This window comes from Prenolepis imparis, unplaced genomic scaffold (assembly GCF_030444845.1).
Source record: "Prenolepis imparis isolate NDT839.2.m4 unplaced genomic scaffold, iyPreImpa1.0 SCAF_7, whole genome shotgun sequence".
NCBI lineage: Eukaryota > Metazoa > Arthropoda > Insecta > Hymenoptera > Formicidae > Prenolepis > Prenolepis imparis.
Window position 1 is genome coordinate 12,148,415 of NW_028141165.1, and position 19,471 is coordinate 12,167,885.

The 19,471-nt window shown below is 40.0% G+C and overlaps 1 protein-coding gene across 3 annotated transcripts in view; it reads left to right on the plus strand.

Moving 5' to 3' along the window:
• Positions 1 to 19,471, plus strand: part of LOC145939027 (uncharacterized) — a 300,920-nt gene that overhangs the window by 30,833 nt on the left and 250,616 nt on the right. For 2 of the 3 annotated variants that reach the window (XM_083043055.1, XM_083043060.1), the window contains exon 1: positions 1,882 to 2,333. The exons of the other annotated variant lie outside the window; for it this stretch is intronic. The gene's annotated coding sequence lies outside the window, so the exon portion shown is untranslated. Of the gene's footprint in view, positions 1 to 1,881; positions 2,334 to 19,471 lie in introns of those variants that run through there. 3 annotated transcript variants of the gene reach the window in all.

Sequence of the window (19,471 nt, forward strand, 5' to 3'; positions counted from 1 at the left end):
TCCACGATATCATCGGTTCTCTTTTCCCCGAGAGAGACTTATTCCACTATTATGTCGGTGCTATTTAAAACCTCGCTACTTAAAATACTCTCGCGAGTCTAGTCGCGAATTTTTCGGTCGGTTAATTATCCCCGATAAAATCTGACGCTGTAGTAACGCAAGTGGACACATTATTGGCGCAATTTTCCGCGTTGAAGTATCGCCCGTGGATGTCGTTAAGTCGAGTTATCTCGAATGCGAATAATTTCGACAACGCTCGCGCCACACCGGCGGATGCTGCGCCTGCATTCTCTCGCACAACAGAGCGCGCACTACATTTCACTATATCTCCTGTCATAGCTCGCCGTACGTATGTATATGTGTACGTACATGAAACATACGTACGTACATACATGTGCGACGATTTCATGCAGCCAAAGACGAGATACACCCGGTGTATGTGCGCCGCATATACGAGGTGGGATACATCTTATGCTGCGGTCCGCCCACACACTATCTCAGATCGCTGCTTATGGCCAGACACGAACCTCCGCCGCACCCCTCACATTTTTCTTTTCGTAACCTTTTTACCTCGTATTCTAATAAATTGCAATTTGGGTCATCGATGCGCGTCGACGTACATTTTCCCGGTATCTTGCTGCGGGTATAACAAGTATAACGTACGATCGCGTTTCATTAAACAGCATGATGAAACCAATGTTATTTAACTAACGTAGAGCAAGTGCGTGTTCGGTATCTTGCGTGTTTATCTAATACGAAATAATTATGTGTTGTTAACATGCGCGAGTACGTTAAAGCTAAATTAATAGTGTATTTAATTTTTACGGATCAACATTATAGGCGATTGTCGGGCATTAATAGCATTTACATGATTGATTAATGCTAGCTATGTCATTAATTATCTATGGGTTCGATACTATTGTCAACCTAGAGAATTGCCGATAATACTATGCCAATGTATGTATGTAGCCCTATCGCATCTACATAATTAATGAATTGTATCGTGAATCTAATTTCCCGTTGAAAATTTTTTTTTTCTTTTAGTAAATATGTAATGTGATGTCTTGTGTTAATTTAAACATATTTCTGATCGATTGGCAGATACGCTGCCAAATTTAAAATACTTTTTATAAATACGAAATGGCAAAGTCTTGGAGATCATTTAAAGTGCGTAATGCGCCGAAGTGACACGTGTCAATGATGTATGTCATTGCTGATACGAGATGTACGTGCGGAACGTGAGAACGCGCGCGCATTGGGAAAAGGGTATATTGTTTCTTTTAAAAATGTTCCCGACGACATAGAGAGAGACTTTCGGCACTTAACTTATTCATTCGACTTATCTTTCGTATCTACATTTATCGACTACGCCGTTTTAACAAAGATTTCCAAGCACACAACCGAGAATATATCTCGTTTTGTGCATGTGTCAATAGTACAAGGCGACGCTAATACTTTTAAGTAAAAAGAGATTCGCGAAACAATTCTTTTCTCCACCCTCGCGTTATAACAGGGGAGGAACGCGAGACTCGATAGTCGGACGCAAAGCAGCAGCGATTTGCGACGCGCAGACACGCGTTTCGTCGTGTCACTCTTTCATTATCATTTAAATTTTCCGTCTTTGACACGTACCGGCAAGAGCGCATCCTTTTCTGGGAAAAAACACCGCCGGAAAAGGCACTCTGCCCTTTGTTGCGGACACTACCTTTTTCGAGACATTGTAAAAGCAGTCGTGATTGGCGGGCGAGGGGGCGAAGAAGTGCGGCAAAAGGGTGGACGACGGAGGGTGGCGGCGCATCTAAGGGTGACGCGCATGCGCGCGCCGAAGGGTTGGTCGCGTTGAACAACCGTGGACGCCGTCGCTGTCGCCGTCGAGGAACGTCGTCGGCAGTCGGCATCGGCGAGCCGCTGTTCGTACGTCGTCGTCGCTTTTCCGCGATCCCCGATATCTCGCGCGGTCCCCGGCGTCGCCGGCGAGCCAAGCATTTCTCTTACGCGGCCAAGTAAAAGAATTAACTCGTTCTTCTCCTCCGTTCGCGCAGCGTATCAGCGACAGCGCAGGCGAAAGCGCGTCGCGTGCTGGGCCCGAAAATTGCGCCCATTCGCACGTAAAGTCGTATTGTTCGTGGTTTCGCGCGTCCCAGGTGTGGTGAGTGAAAACGGATTTTTGTGATAGGACCTTCCAACGCGCGGACGACAGGCGCGCACACCACCGACCGATCCGATCCGATCCGGCGCACAACGGCCCTTTGGTCCTTTATCCCCCGAGCGAGTAGAATTCGTGACTAATCGGCGAGGCGAGTAGAGTTGGAGCATGTAACGGTGCGGATGGGGTGAGTAGTAGTCATTCTGTTGCGCGATCACGGTAACGCGGACCGTGCCGCTTTTGCGGCCAGTAATTGTTACTCAATACGTTGCGGTCGCGACGCGGAAGGAGCACCACCGCTGGCAAATTTCGAATTACACCGCTGACAACGATGACAATTTTATATAGGCACTAGTCGAATCCCCCGGAGAACATGCTTATTTTTATTGCACAGCATTGCTGAAACGTTTCTTTGAAATGTTGAAATTTGTTTCGATTGCCAGTTGTATCAACAGCCGAATTAAGCAGCACTTATTTAAGTCTTAATATTATTCAAAACTAGGAATCGAAATTTCCGATAATCAAATTTAATGTTAAATGTGCAGTGAAAATACTTGTTATACTTTTTAAACTTTTTATTGATCCTTAATCTTCTGCTTACAATAGTGAAAGCAATAGTTACGTTTTTCGGTTGAATAAATGTAAAAATAGATTTGCAACAGAGAAAATCTAATGTAAAAAAGTTTAGCGCTAAACTTAGAAAAGTCGGAAGACAAACTTCATTACTACGTAACATTCAAGTAGATATCGAAAGTTTAGATCGATCGACAAAAAGATTATTTAAGATAAAAGTCTATAGTTTAATTTTCTATGCACTTGAAATATAGTTTTCATACTTTTTTGACATTTTGTGTGTGTATATACATATATGTATATATGAATGACAATATCGAACAATTTTATGTAAAAGCATGACAATTGTATTATGCCATCACATAGATTGGCACATTCGAAAACGAGAGATTCATGTTTTTGACAACAAAATTGGATTTATATTTTCTAGAGTAACATGATTTTCTTTAATCTATGGAAACTGAGAAAACATTAAATATTTACAATAATAACGCGTTATTATACTTATTTTCTTATTAGTATATGTATAAAAATATGACGAAATATATTTCTCGCGTAAAAATCTATATAACATTCGTGAATATTACATGATTATTTTCGAAAATAAAAAGTTCACATTTTAATGGTTTAAATAAAACTCTTTTATTTCATATATATAGATAGATACATTTTTTTCTCTAAACTAATCTTTGTATTTTAATCTTATTTTCAATAAAAGTAGAGGAAAATTGAATTTTTAAAACAAAATATATAAATATATTGTCTGTTAATACGATTGATATTTTTCGTATGAATAACAATATTGAAAAAATTTGCTTGCAAAAATCTGATTTTGTTATTTATTATTGCAACTCGAAAGCAAGGTAAAGGATTCATATTTTCAACGATGGCTTATCAATTAAATTTTTATTTTTAATAGATTTTCTATGAAACAATATTTTTTTATTTTACTCTCACATTAATACTAAGAGAATGTCGAATACTAAGAGAACGTTCTCCTACAAAAGGCATAATACATTGTTATTTCTTGTACGATTAGCAAATATCGAGGAAATTTCGAAAGATCTGATAATCGCATAATGTCATTACATGGATTGCTAAATCGAATGCAAGAGGTTCATGTTTTTGGCGATGTCGGCACTCCATATTACCCACCGCATGTTCGATCGCTCGAAGTATAATAGGTCGCGAAATATAATCGGGCTGCGGCATCGGTATGGCCACCGTTGCAGTTTGTAATATACTGGCAATACAATACGGTGTTTCTCAAAACTTTGAAGTGGGCTGCGGTTGCAGTTGAATTGCTTCATTAGATCTTACTTGTACGGGGGTTAAGACCGTCTCGATATTACTATTCCGCGCGTAACAGCCGATTCCGCAGTGTGAGTTCGCACATCGAATTAGCCAAATTTCCGACGCGAATGCGGAATAGCAACTCCATCTTGAGTCGTTGAACAATCTTCTGGATGATATATGAAATGCGAGTAGTTTTAGAAAGAACGTTTGTTTCATAAATACGCTATATGTTATTACAAAAATAACCAAATTGTTTCGAAAAATATATTCAGCATTTTAATTATTGCGTCAAAACGAAGGATGAACATATAATAATTAAGGAAATATATATATAATCGTTGTATGAATATATGAAAGCATAGTTTTTTTTCGGATGTAATAAACAGGTTTGGTAATAAATCGCAATTGTTTAGACACGTAAAGACAGAATGTGCGTGAACAGTGCAGGTGGAGAACTTTTTCATTCATTCTTTTTCGTACTTTTATTGGGCAGACGTCGATTAAAATCGGACATGTTAACAAATTCGTAGAAGCAGTAACTATAGTCGTTCGTATTATGGTTTAGCGGCACGTGATTCCGTAGTAAAAGGGCGCGACAAATGGGCTGCAATTTTGTTCTCAATATCATGCGTAAAGTTTCAGAACTCGACGGGTGCGTTGTTTTATGTTTGGATGTTTTATTTGCGTCCCGAAAGGATACTAAAATGTATCTATTAATTATTGCTTAATTTGCACAATAAAACGCTAAATTGAACTAAAATTTATTATCTTTTATTGATTTTTAAATTAACAGCAATTTTTAATTTAATTAAAGCTTTTAATTTATTTCTTTGTTAAAAAAATTTGTTGAAAAAATTAATTTATATTTTTGTTAAAAAAATGTTTTTTATTAAATTACGTCTACAGAATATTATTTCTCTCTCTCTCTTAGCTTTTATATAAATTTTTTATAAATTGCGAAAAAAGTTGTATTTTACGTTTATACAGTTATACTTCAGCAATGTTCATTTTTAAACTAAAACATGAACTAGAATATTATAATGTAATTATATGTCAAGTTAATTACTTTTGAAATTTCTGAATACACCGAATGCAGAATAGTAATAATGGCTGACGCTAAATTAAAGCCTGGCTATGTATAAAATTAGTTTTAATTCAATTAAATAGTTATTATTTTGTTATGTATTAAGAATTCTTAATTATCGTGGAATCCGTGCGAGAATACGTATGAGTCTTAACAGGATACGTCATTGTTAAATAAGTGGGCTCGTTGTTGAATAAATTGGCCGGCGAGATGCGACGGTTATACGCAATGCACTTACGTTGGATATTCAGTGCGATGATGTGTAAATAAATATCAGATAAATTGACCATGTTAGCGAACGCGAACGAATAAAATTCCATTCGTCGCGGCGACCTTTATTAAAACTCAAAAATAGTGGTAATTTCTATAAATTTCCGACAAAGCGTTTCGCGCTCGCGGTTGATTGAACGTACTAATTCGATATTTAATATTAACCCGATGTATCGTTGAATTATGAATACGGCGGGCAACAACACGGCGCACAATAAATTCGACGTAAATTGATCCGCGCGTTCGGTAGACGCGTATGCGATTGCACGGACGCCAATATCGGAAGTTAATTAAATACACTTCTGCATTGTAACTTTAATAATATCAAGGCCGACGCGCGTATTTAATTACGCCTAAATTTACCCGCCTCTCTCTCTCTCTCTCTCTCTCTCTCTCTCTCTTCCTCTTTGCGATATCTGCGCAACTGCGATTGTTAGACGATCTGTAACGACGACGGTAACCATTATTAACGTTCTTAATGAAAAGTGCTGAATCGCTGAATACACATACGGTCGGATAGATTCGGATATTTTCGAGAGTAATTCTGCGTCTTCGCGATAAAAATGTTTATAGATCTCACCGCATTTTTTCCCCAAATAATTACAGGTAATGAAGCTATGCATTTTTTCCGAATAAAATGCATCAAATGACGAAATATATATTAGTTTGAACGAAAGGTTAACAATAGTTTTGCCGTTACGCGCACGCTTATCACACAGAGCAGCAAAGTAACTCCATTTGGCGGTACACATGAAGTCGAGACACGGCGCGAAGTAGAGAGCGACGGAGTGCGAGAAACAAGGTCGAAGGAACGGGAAAGGTGGAGAGGGAGAGGGTGCGAAGAGTGCCTTGAGTAGTCTAGTGGAGTAGTGCAAGGAAGAGTGTGCGGGAGGTAAGAGAAAAGGGGTGGCGAGGGGTGCGTCTGGGGAGAACCGAGGGTCGGACGATGCCTCTGGTTCCTCCACTTTCCGTGCATCTTTTGCTCCTTCTCTTCCTTCCTTTGCCGCCCTTTCTTCCTTCTTTCGACTCCTCCATCTCCGTTAACTCTCCTCCGCCTTTTCTCTATCGTATCCTTTCGCGAAACCTACCCCATCCCCGATAGGGAAGAAGCAGAGGCGGTCGAATGTCTGCCGGTCTACCGAACTCGCTTTGGTTTTACATGGTGGCGTTCGGGCGGAACCGGAAACCGCGCACGAGATTCGCGACATGTGCAGGGCTGTTCCGTGCATTTGCAGTAAGTTGCGTGTCATTTTATTTGCGCTTTCATATCCGATTGATCGTTGCATCGAATCTAGATTGTTAGGCAAAATTAGTATCATTTATAGCTCGAAAATATTCATATAGCATCTAGATAATGAATAATTTTTATATTATCTGTAATCTCTTATTTTTAATATTTTAAATTTGTAAAGTTAATATATAGTGTATAATTCAAATTTTCCGGCTTTTGGCTAATTACTAACAAGAATTTATTGTTATATTGAATTTGATAATCTCGAATCTGTTCTTACAAAATAGAATTTTTCCAAAACATTACGTTCTTGTAATATAGTCTGCAATTGTTAGATGAACATGTAGTTTGAAAATTTTCCAGAGTTTTCTAATGGCGGTTTCAGTACGATATAGACATCTATATATCAAGTGTATATACAAGTAAGGAGATGAGATAGCTAGTTTCATATTACACTGTCGCATAATGCTCTGCCATCATAAAAAGGGAAAGGATATATGAAACATAGGGTTTTCTTCAAAGGGGAGGCACCAGCAAGAAATAATGGATATAATGAGGTAGACGTTATTCGTTTATCGTGTCAGTCTAGGGTACTCGTAATATTCTAAGAGAATACCTTTTCCCTCTATTCCTGTGTAATAAAATCACAATTTTTGTTATGAATACGATGCTTCCTAGCAATTTTGACAAATATTTTTTTATTCTCCTAAATTTGATTCTAAAGATTTCGATCGAGCCATTGTGGTTTTTTTTTGGTCTGTTTTTTATTATAAAGTTTCGACTCGCGAAGATCGGTGCCATGATAGCTACATACGAGAAATTGATAGCACTTTGCCGGATAACGGTTAACGATAGTTTGATATTAGCACGAGACTGCTTTGAACGGACGCGAGCTTTTGCTTGTCCTAAACATTACCTCAACATTATTCAACTAACTCTCAACAACAATCGAAAATGCTGTTACACGATCACGCAGACTAGTTGCACCGTTGTCACTTCGAGTCTCGAGGCTCTATAGTGATATTTTACGCAGGTACATGTTAATAATTTAAGAAACACAAAATTTGTTCGATATGAATATGTTTGAAGAATATAAATCGCAAAGAATCTTTCGTTTGTGTGAAAAATAGCGAGAATATCGTGCGATCAATCTGATATGGTGAAGAGATTATGATCGCGGCCAATTTGCGCTTTATCGCGCAATCTCGATTACGATAATAGTATACTCGTCGGATAAAGCAAGAGTGATATTAGGTATTCACGGTTTATGTCATAATTTATGCACGTTATACTGCTGCACTATTTTGTTAGATGCATGGTTTCACTATGTTACCGCATATTATTTTGTCAGATACATGGCGTTCCCTCTCTCTTTCTCTCTTTCTCAATATCTCGATATTCCGCGGCGCGTAATCGAGATTTATATCATCCGATCGACATTACATTCGCGGATAATACTCTGCTTACCCCCTATGGTTCCTTGCTTTCATATCCGTTATTTCTGACCTCAAAAGCGCGTTTGTAAAATTCGATTTACCTACACGTGTTTATCAGATAAATGGCGAATGTATCGGTGAAAATATGAATCTCTGGTTTGTAACAAAGTAACAAAAGCCACAAACGCCGGAACGAAAACTATCAGTTTGTGCTGCGCGTTTGTGCGTATTATTTCAGTGACAATATCATCCAACGAATTTTAGATATATGTACATATATCGAAGCGAATGTGCTCTCTCTCTCTCTCTCTCTCTCTCTCTCTCTCTCTCTCTCTCTCTCTCTCTCTCTCTCTCCCTCTCCCTCTCTCTTTCTCTTTCTGTAAAAGAATTAAATTGTTGAACAAGGATATTCCTTTGCTTGTTGCAGTTTTACGCAACAGTTTTATTTGATAGCTCTGTAAATATGGAAAAAGCAAATAAATTTTTAAATGATAAAGAATATGAAAAAGTATTTCAATTATTGATGTAAATGTTCATGAATACACAAGCATTTTTACAAGAAGAATAAGAGAATGAGTTTTCAGAATAGATAAATTTCAAGTTATTATTTTGCGACATTGGAATTAAAAAAAAAGAAAAGAAAAAGAGATCCCTTTCAAAATATCTGCGGAAAATAATCAACAAATAGCAAAGGTTAATAGTCACGGCTAAAATTTTCGCGACTTTACTTTTTCTTAAATATTAATCGGTCTTGAAACTATGTATTCCACCGTGAAGTTACCTCGCTGTCGCCGGATGCACACTCTTTAGCCTACCTTTAGCCGTATAACAAATTCCGACCGGGCCTTGGCAAAATCCGCGACGTGGAATAATGTACAATTATCCGGTGAGAAAGCCTGTCCGTCGTTGGACGCAATTAGAGCACATCCGTCCGTCGTCGCCGTCTCGGTCGATTTCATTTTTTTTCATAAATCTCCGCCGCACTTTATAAGCGGTCTGATCCTAGATTAGAGTTAATTTTGAAACGGCGAACCGATGGCCGAGCTATAAGTGGATTTTTCTCTGTCGGCGGTTCAGCCCATCGCCACCGATGAGTAGGTCGGATTATGTATCAGCTGCGGAGCTGCGGTGCGGATATTTGATCGGGGAATAACGAATGATGTAGCGCGCTTCTAAATGCATCATCCCTCTCCGCACCCTCTCGAAATATCGATCCCTCGATCGTTACCTGCCGTAAGAAGATACCAAGCGGATCCGCCCAGTCGAAAATCTCGCGTCGTATACCACATGCATCGAATAACACAGGTTTAATTTTCCGTACATGTTGTTTCACATGCAACATATTGAAATGCATTGTCGAAACTGAACTGATTACTCGCTTCCTACGCGCGCGGACGCAAATAGGCATCTATCAAATGCCATAATGCCCCGTAATGCAGCCAATCTCATAATCTGCAAATTCAAAATGACTTATGTTCTCTGCGAGAAAGCAGAGGGACAAGAGAAAACGAGGAAGAGAGAGAAAGAGAGAAGGAATTAAATAAATTATATAATCGTCATGCTTGAAAGTTGGAGCGAAGAACCTTAATCGCCGATCTGATTTTACCGTTGCAATCGAAATATCAAACAAATCAGCTGATGTTAGTAAATGAAGCACCGCGAGTAGTTTCGCGACAGAGAAACAATGACGCTTCGCAAAATGCAATTTAGCTCGTGATTATTGATTGCCTTTGTGCCGACAAGCGTACGCGCACAGGATGTGTCTTCCTTTGATTATCGCTCGGAAGGATTGCAGCCTTTAACTAGATCTCATCTCGATGCACATGCATTTCTTAGGTAACATCCAAGGAAAGCGAAGCGATGAATGAAGCGAAAAATAACGAAATCTGAGAAGATTGTTTTCTAGCTTTCACGTGTCAGCGTGACATTATCATTTGCGTGATTAATTTCGATGAAATATATTCTGGTCCTGCGCCTTGCTTCGAACATGTGCGGAGAATGAGAAGAATTTGCGTCCCTTTGTATCCCTGTCCTCTCGTCGCGCAATAGATCGTGAAATAAAGTACGATATCGCCACCACCGAAATTGAGCGTTACGCGAAAGCCCGGTCGGAAACTAATGCAAGCAATAACGTCGGTTTAAGCGTGGCTTAATGACTATAACTATGGCTAGGATTAGCAGCTAACTTGGTCGTAAACGTTTCCTTCGGGACCCGGAAGGCTTACTTAGACTGGCGTGGATACACGGACCCACGGAATATCGCTAACCGAAAACGTGCTCCCGCACTCGTTGGCCGAAGTGTGAGATACGAGCTACTCGGAGGAATATTCTCGCAGATATTCAGTGGCGGATTTCCCCATAGATTTTTCTTTTGAAGAATGTAAACATTTTGACTGTACGTGGCAGGCTGTGTATAATTCACGTTCATATCGCTACACATTAAATCTCCTATATGTATAAACATTTTATTTTATGGCTTAATTCTCATATATCTATACTAGAGAGTGAGGAATATTTAAAAAATATTTATATCGCCAGTATCTCATATGTTATTAGTTTTTTCTTTAATTATAAAATGTTGATGTTATATATATATATATATATATATATATATGTATATAAATCGTCTCTTTCACTCGATAAACGAAACTTACTCATTTTCTCTCGAGCTATCGATCGTTTACATTTACGTAAATCTGCGGCATCGGTAAATCTGCCATTCACGGATGAAAACGAAAATCCAACTAGTCTTCGAGTACCATGGAGCTATATGTATGATGAAATAGGATTTAGTCATGCGCGTAGGAGTAGTAATACAAATTCATCGTATATATATAAATTACACATTCGCGGCGACGATTTTATTCTCCCCCGTCTCTAAACGATAAATGCGTTACACATCCTGCGTATCCCTTTTCTATATAATGTACATTAGAATTTGTCTGTATAATAGAATGCGCGTATATATGCGTGCACATTTCGATTTTAATCTTTCTTCCATGCATGGGAGAAAGTGTCAAGCCACGTGAAATGGCGCGAGAACTCAGTACACGCGCGCTCGGATACACAAAGTGGCATCTCGCTCCGGCGTAATCGTTTACCTTAATTGCAATGGTAAGCGACGAAGTGTCGGAATGCGGTTACTTCGACGCGGTAGTTCGAGTTGCTCGAGAGTAGTCACGGTGTCACTGGCACTTCTTCTCGCATACGTCCGTTGATATATTGTTCGAGTGTTCCCGCTGAGAAATCTCGTTTCCGCCGCGAGATAGAGGCGCGAGACGATGTTAAAACGCGAGATTCCGAAAGTTATATCTTGCCGAGTTATTTTCAATCTTACTTGGGGCATTACGGAGTACCTTGAGTGGCTAATTTATGTCAGATGTAAAATAAATTTTCCCTCGTTGACATTCCTCCCGTCGATTCCGATTAAACAGCGAATAACGATATATAAAAGTCTGAAGAATTTTTTTTAAAGGAAAATTTAAAAGAATTTTTTCAACGCGCAAAATTCTCGCGGGCGGATGGCGATTTTTTTTCGTGCGCAATCTTGTATCGACTACACTGTCGGATAGATTACCACCAACGCGGGCTGGTTAATTGCACGTGAACGAAAGAGCTCGTTCGTATTTTTTTTTGGCGAGCCGCGTCGCGCTGCTGAAATCGCAGAACCGTAGAAATATATAAAATCGCGCACGTTTGCGCGCGGTTGTTGAAAAAAAATCCCGTTTAAATAGTATGATCGATTAAATTATTTTGATGAACATACTTTAGAAACGACATCTCGCGCTGCCGTGAATTGTTGAATTTTTTAATCCTGTCAACGGGAGAGAGGCCGGTTCAACCGAAAACTGCGTACGCCGCTTCGCCATTAATCTTTCACACGTCTGTCGCGTACGAAGATCATATCTCCATATCGAAATGCATTCCCGGCATTGCGCATCGCGGTAACTGTAAAAATCGAGCGCTTTTTTTTAGAGGACTGCCGGGATATCTCTTTTACAGAGCCGATTATGATGCTTTTATTTCGCGTTTCGATGCAGCAGAAAATAGTTCGATTTTTGTTTTCTATTGTTACATCAGCGACCGCGTCAAAGAATCGCGAATTCTTACATTTTATATGGTGTTTTTGTTAATGACGGTGGTCTTTAATGGAAACGCTACCGTGTTTTACCAAGCGAAAATTTGATAGATGAACTTATCGCTATCGTTGCTGGTAAGGTTCTTTTCAGTTGTGCAATCGAACGCTGTCGATCGAAGGTATCTAATGATTGAGGAGATTGCAGGTTACTCGTTGAGAATTTCAAGCGGGTATCACAAGAGGATTCTCTGCAATCCAATGAACGTTTCAAGTAGATACTCTGATTGCGATATATTCCGAAGAATAACGAGTATGATAAATTTGCACTTTCGCTAACAATTGTGCTTGTCTATAAAAATGATATTATGTTTTAATGATGAAGTTGTGTGTGCAAATCGTTTTAAAAATAAAATTTTGTTATTGTGTGTGCTAGATTCTGCTCTTTTAATTACGATATATAATTCTAAATTTATATATATATCTAAATTGAAATATTTATATCTAAATTTTTGAAAGCAGTATAATTTTCCGTTTAAACGATACACAATGATACATAATGGTGTTAGTTTTTAGTAAATGGCAGTTTGTAATTTTACTTTGATCTGACTTTGCTTGTGCGAGCTTTATTTTCATAATTATCTCACTAATTGTATCGTGTATTATTCAACGAGCTCTTTCGCGCGATGTTGTATTACGGTGGCTCTTTTTAGAAGCGCTCAAATACTTAAAAAAAAGAAAAGAAAAAGAAGAAAAGCTAGAAAGAATGCGGCGCGCAGGAGAATCGTTTCAGGAAGGGAATATAAAAATATGTGCTTAAGCCTTCAATCGCCCCAGCTACGTCGCGATTTACATGAGAAGACAAAAACTTGCTTTCGAGGCGTCTCTTCCCAACCGAGTTTTCGCCGCACCCGTAGCTTCTCTCCTTTCGCTCTCACACAACTACGCACGCTCGTTCCACGCATACACACACACACACACACACACACATACACACACACACACACACACACACACACATATATATATATATACACAGGATTGCGTAGTGGAGTGTGCGAGCGCGACGCAAGGAAAAGCTGGCTCAGCGGGACTCTCTCGCGCGCCGGTACTTTGCATTTTACAATAGCAAAGATATTATGTAAAGCGTCTGTGCACGCGCAAGCACGATCACGCACGCGGCCTAACACAGCACGCACACGTATGTAGATCCGTAGGGCGTTGCGTGTACTTAGTATACCTTATAGTACACCTGGAGGAATACGGTATCGCTGTGCACATATACACATGTCACCCATATAATCTTTACATACGTACATATATATTTCTGCGCGCACTTGAGCATTTAAACTCTCTTCCTCCTTTTCTTCCACCGCGACACCGCCGCGTCGTCGTCACTTATTCCATTCTAAATTCTCGTCCGTGTACAAACTATCTGCGCGAGAGCCTCTGCGGGAGAATGCAGATTCTTGCATGTGTGCATACGACGCATCGGCAGAAAGACAGAATGAGAGAAAGGGAACAGAGAAAAGGGGAAGGGTAAATTATGTCGTTCGCGTATATGTATACATACACACACAGACGAACATTTAAATTCCCTCGTCTTTTTTCGCGAAGCGCTCAACCTTATCTTACGTAACATTTCCCGTCTATATCGCGAACATGTATATATGCGTGCTCAAGAGAGATATATTTATTATTCGATTAAGAGATGATAAGGGAAACAGCGTTCCGGGTTAAGCTAATACTCGAGATGTACTTAATAAATAATATTACAATGCGTGAATAATCTTATTACAATGGAATTAAAGAGGGATAAAGCGGTGCCACGTTGCATCGTATACGGACTTCTTATCGTTCCCCTCGTTTGCGTAATTGTTAATTAAAGCCGTGTAATAGATATTCAGTCTGTTATATAATAGCAGATCGCGATTATAACAAATTGAAAAATTCCATTTATAAATCCTTTCGCACACACGCGGTAATTCTTCTATCGCACAATCGGAGCAGTAGAGTATTTTTATGACGGTCAGACGCAAGAGGGATGCAAATTGCACCGCTCGAGCACGAGAAAGATGACATATTTCTTCCATTTACAATCCTCGGAGGACTTGGCTTTCGTGCCGGACTCAAAGGACGAAATATACGTTATGTACGAAGAAAAAGGAGGGCCGCGCCAGTATCGGGCTAATATAGGGGTCGCAAAAGGTGAAAGGATCTTGACGTCCTGCATCTACCTTCCTGACTTAGCCTCCCGGGCAGGGTTCCTGTCTTCGCCTTTCGTCCTTATTGCCAGTCGTTGCATTCCCTTTATTCCTTCCCGCCGACGGCCCGTAAAAGAAGAGCAGCCTAGCGCGGATATCGATTCTCTTCGCACGTGTATGTGTATTATGCATGTACGGTATGCTCCACCAGGGCATCGGGTTATCTATACGAGCCATTTTAACGCGGTGCATTGTCTTCCGTGAATTGCATTCCGTAGATACTGCCGCCCGGCTGTCGCTGCACCAAGCTATCGCTCGTTGTATCGAGGCTGTTATGCGATTCACGCACCGCCGCAATAGCGGCGCGTTGCGCGGAGCGGGTTTGAAAAAGTCGACGCGGATACAAAGCGCGAGGTCGAACGCACGAGCGAACGCGGGGCGCTTAACTCGCCGGCGACCGGCGACGAGCGAATGAATTTCGTCGTACATGGAAAAAAAATTCAATCAAAATGGCACATACGAGCGAGTCCCCCTTCGCTACCCAGAGTGCTTTTTTCTTTTCCCTTTCAATGCCTCTAACATATACCGTTCTTGCGAGAGCGATCGTCGGTCCATTATCGCTTACAATCCCGCGATACACGAAGATTGAGCTCGGCCAAAATTCAATTTTTGACGTAATGTTTTTCGAAATTGCTATTGGAACCGTTTTGTTTTCGTTCTCCGCATTCAACTTTAAACGTGCTAACTAACGCTATGCGTATTCGGATATCAAGTACGTCTTGGTTCTTTTTATCTGTTTGCACTGTTTTTTTCACAGACGCTATCTAGAGTCATTGCAATGTTTATAGTGTATTCACTCAGGGATGCATGGAATTTTTTTCCGTGAAAATTACATTGATTACTTCTGAGAATATCCGAGTACATACTTCTGTCGCGAAAGTTTGTAATAATTAATCATCAATTTTTCTCTAGTCAAGTATTGAGCGCCAGTTACAAAAAAGTCCGACAGTTTATTATGCTAAAATTAGTCTCTTTATTAAATCGTATAAAAACTTAATATTTCCGATTTTTAAAAATTTATCGTACAATTTATATGCAAAGGAATGTTATAACAATTTTAAAAAAAGAAAAAAGAATATATATATTAAAAATATATTTTATACAATATTTTTGTAGGGGCTTGACTGATATTTATTTTTTCAATTTAAAAATCGATTTTTTTAAAATTATTCTATTTATAATTCATTTTTCTTTTTATTTTATTTTTTTTATTTTCCGTATGCAAACGCTCGCGCAAATGAGTGCACGTACGTCGATGCATATGTATGGACAAAGTAGTAAATCATAATTAACAAATTCTGTGTACTCTTTCCTATTCGTATCGTCGCTTCTTCTTTTTTTTCGGAGTGAAGAGACGCGAGGAATTCGAGTAGCGTGGGATTACTCACGTAACTCGCGCACTTGACAATGCGGAAGGTGAAGGTTATTTATGTGGCAGTCCTTAATTAAGTTCGTCCTGTAATCGGCGTAATCCACTTTACGGGGAGAACGGTCCCGTATGTTCGCTCGATTCTCCAGTACGCCCACCGAACTGACCCAATACTGTGCAATGCGACGACATTGGTATATATAATATACGTACATGTAGATACACACATGTGTGCGAAGGTAAGGCTTATACGCGAGACACGCTGCTTTGTATTCATATCTCAATGGCGGGAACTTTCTAACGATATTATGAACTAGGCTAATCCTTTCCTCCTACCAGTTTCCACGTCGATCCTCGCGTATCTCCGCAATTTGTATCCCCGATACAACGATTCGGGTAATTGTGTTTTATTACCCTATGAATTCCCCCGCGTTTTCCCTATCAAATTATATCAGAGTTTCGAGGGGTAGTTGTGTACTAATGGTTGACCCAACTTTGATTGCTTACTTTATTAGTGCGTCGTTACCGTCACAAGCTTATCAAGCCACTCGGCAAAATCCAACGGATACGCGAATAATTATTTGTTACATATTGAAGTCTAAATCTCTGCATCGAGTCTCTGTATAAAGTACTGTTCGAGAAATTAACGAGAAAGTGACAATCTTGCGCTCCCGTAACATTAATAACGTTGTTGAAAAATGTAGATTTGAGGAGCTAGTGGCGGCGCTAGGTAGCATCCGAGTAGCTCTAAGTGATGAAAAACTGTGAGACACACGAACTAGGTTAAGCCCTCTACGGTCTAGATTTCGTATTTTCAATCTTCTTGGAGCTGCCTAGAGCCAAGACCGCGCCATCAAGTTGCATAAAAGCGCAACCTTTGAAAAGGGCACATGTGTGCTTCATCCAGCTTTCGACAAGAGCGACGAGGAGCACTTAGTTGGCGACGTAAGATGAAATACGTTCCCTTGGCGTTACACCAATTCCTTTCGAGCGGCGGTCAACTTTAAACACTCGAGTTGTATCTCCTATTTCAAAACGTTTCGCAAGTTATTAGGATTATGTGCGGATACTAGCGGCCGTAACATCTGACAGAAAGATACTACCGTGCTAGTAATTGTGCGGTTAATGTATGCAAAAAGGATGCAAATTTATCGCTTGTTGCGCGAACGATTTGCATATCTGATGACGGATGCTTGTTGTAAAACGTTGCTATGCATTATTTAAGTACGCCCGCCGCATTTAACCCTCGCGTTTGCGGCGGCATAATACGTATACCAAAGTACATCTCCTCTCGTCAAACGTTATCGCACGGTTACGTTGATTTAAGTTTATTTAGAGCACGTCGATTTATAATCCTCTCAAAATTGATCGACCATCTGCTCGATTTGCAATCCGGCGAGATTATTATCGCCACGTGTAACGCCCTGCCGCGCGTACGTTAATGTACTCGCAATATCCATCCCAGCGATTAATCAGATTTTGCCTGTTGTTCGTGCGTTTTTAATGCCTGACGCTAATCGCGGCTCGCGTTTTGTCCAAAACGCCCCGTGTGTGAACCAGCATCGTGCGCACCAGGACCGATAATGAATGTCGGCCCATGCAAATTGGGTTAATTGAGTTTCAATCCGTGCACCCGCGCGCGCGCGAATGCGGATCGCTTTTTTATCGTAAATTTTTATTCGTGGCTTTTTGCGACTATTAATTCCGGTGTACAAAATTTCAATCTAATGTACGGGGGTACAGCGATACAGCTGACACAGCAGCGATCATCGAGCGTGCATCTTTCGCGACTCGACGTTGTGTATGCGCGCACGGAAAATTATTAGATGATATATACGGCGTCACATCGTCTCGTCTCTGCTTAGTCTCTTTTTTTTTCTCCAAAGTTACCGCGCGATTTACTACGCTGTCATTTAACCGCTCTGTAACCGGTGGGTTTAATCTCCGCTCGTAGGGTGCGGGCTCATTAGACTCGATTAGTCTGCAAGCAGACACGCTTCTTGATGTTCTCCACGCGCACACGGGCGTGCATGTATACGGCAGCGGGACGTGTACACACCGGCGTGCAGTCTGCACAAACTCGATGTCACCATTAGAATTCAGGCAGCACGTTGGTATGTATTTCAATGTATATATTCACGTGCGTTATCCCGCCCAAATATATGCACTGCCAAGTGTATATATATGTACACGTAAATGCGGTGAATTGTCATATATGCGTGTACGCATGTGTATTCACAGAGGGTCTATCTTTGGTATTACATATATAGGGGGTGAATAATTGGGTTAAGCAATCCTACAGAAACTGTATCTAGAGAGAAAGAGAAAGAGATGAGAATTCTATTATATTATTTTGTACAAACTTTCGTTATAAATATATGATGATTTAGGTTGACAGTTTATTAAGACTGTTGACATTTTAATATTCAATTAGAATTCGATATATACTATTTGACGAAATAAAGCGTACTATATTTAAATGACAAGCCGTGTCACTTGTTATATTGTCACGATGGTTGCATTGTCATTACGGTAAGACATTCGCTTCGGCATAGTGAATATTTGGCATGCGGTACGAATAATAGGAGCACTCGTACATTTTGCGCTGGAATCACGCGGTGCTCCGTATAGGCTCGTTAAAATGTATCACGTGCCATGGCTCGCGTGTCGCACGAAGACCGACGCAAGTCTCTGGATTTCCGACTTGTAATGTCATTGGCATACGGAAATGGCACTTTAATCAGTTTCAATCAGTTTGTGCCATGTACGTGTGGACTTGTCGATCATCTGCACGAAGCTGAGTTAAGATTTAAGATCGGATCGGTAAAAAGAAAAAGAAACAGTAAAACTTTACGTGACGTAATATATCATAAATAAAATTATGAAATGAATATAAAATCTGTAAAATAAATGTAACTGATTTAACGCGTTAGGATTATCAGTTTAAAACTATATCGTTTGCTCTGCCGGCGTTTAATGTTAAATCTTCAACGACGTCTGTAAGATAATATTATTTTAAGTAATACAGATAGCATCTCTCAGAATCGCGACAATCGCGGCAATCATGTTGTATATCGCAAAATGATTTTGCGCGTGCGAGTTATTCTTCAAGTTCTTCAATTCCCGTTGCTCGTTCAACGGTAATAAATTAACATCGTAGCGGTGAAAATCACGATCGAACCCGATATAAATATTTGATAAAAAGGAGCAGCTCCAACGAGGCGCATACTGATGCGGAAGTAACAAAGTCAAATGAATCGTATCCGAATAAAACTTTGACCGGGTTCATTTAACTAGCGTCGTCTCTTGTTGCGAACTTTGCCATGATTAATCTTTCTCTTGCTGGTCGATGCATTCCTGACGTGTCAGCGAGTCAGCGCGAACGGTCAAATCTTTACAGAATGCCGCCGAAAATAGAGGTGGTCATTGGCCTTGAGCATACCGAGAGTGTTTCGCATTGCTCGGTGACGAATGTTTCGTTTGTCAGACCGAGCGAAAAACTTGGAGCGTGACACGAGACTCGGTCACGGTTGAACACGCGGAACTCAATACCGTTCGCGACGATTAAGCATGGCCGCCGAAATGCACATTGAAATCGAGACTATAAATACTCGAGTATCGAGTTGAATTATTCGAATAATTGAAATAAATTGAAATAAGAATTTTTTTTCCCTAACGCAAAATACGTGCGCGAGGTATCATTGGAAATATTCGAATTACACAATAT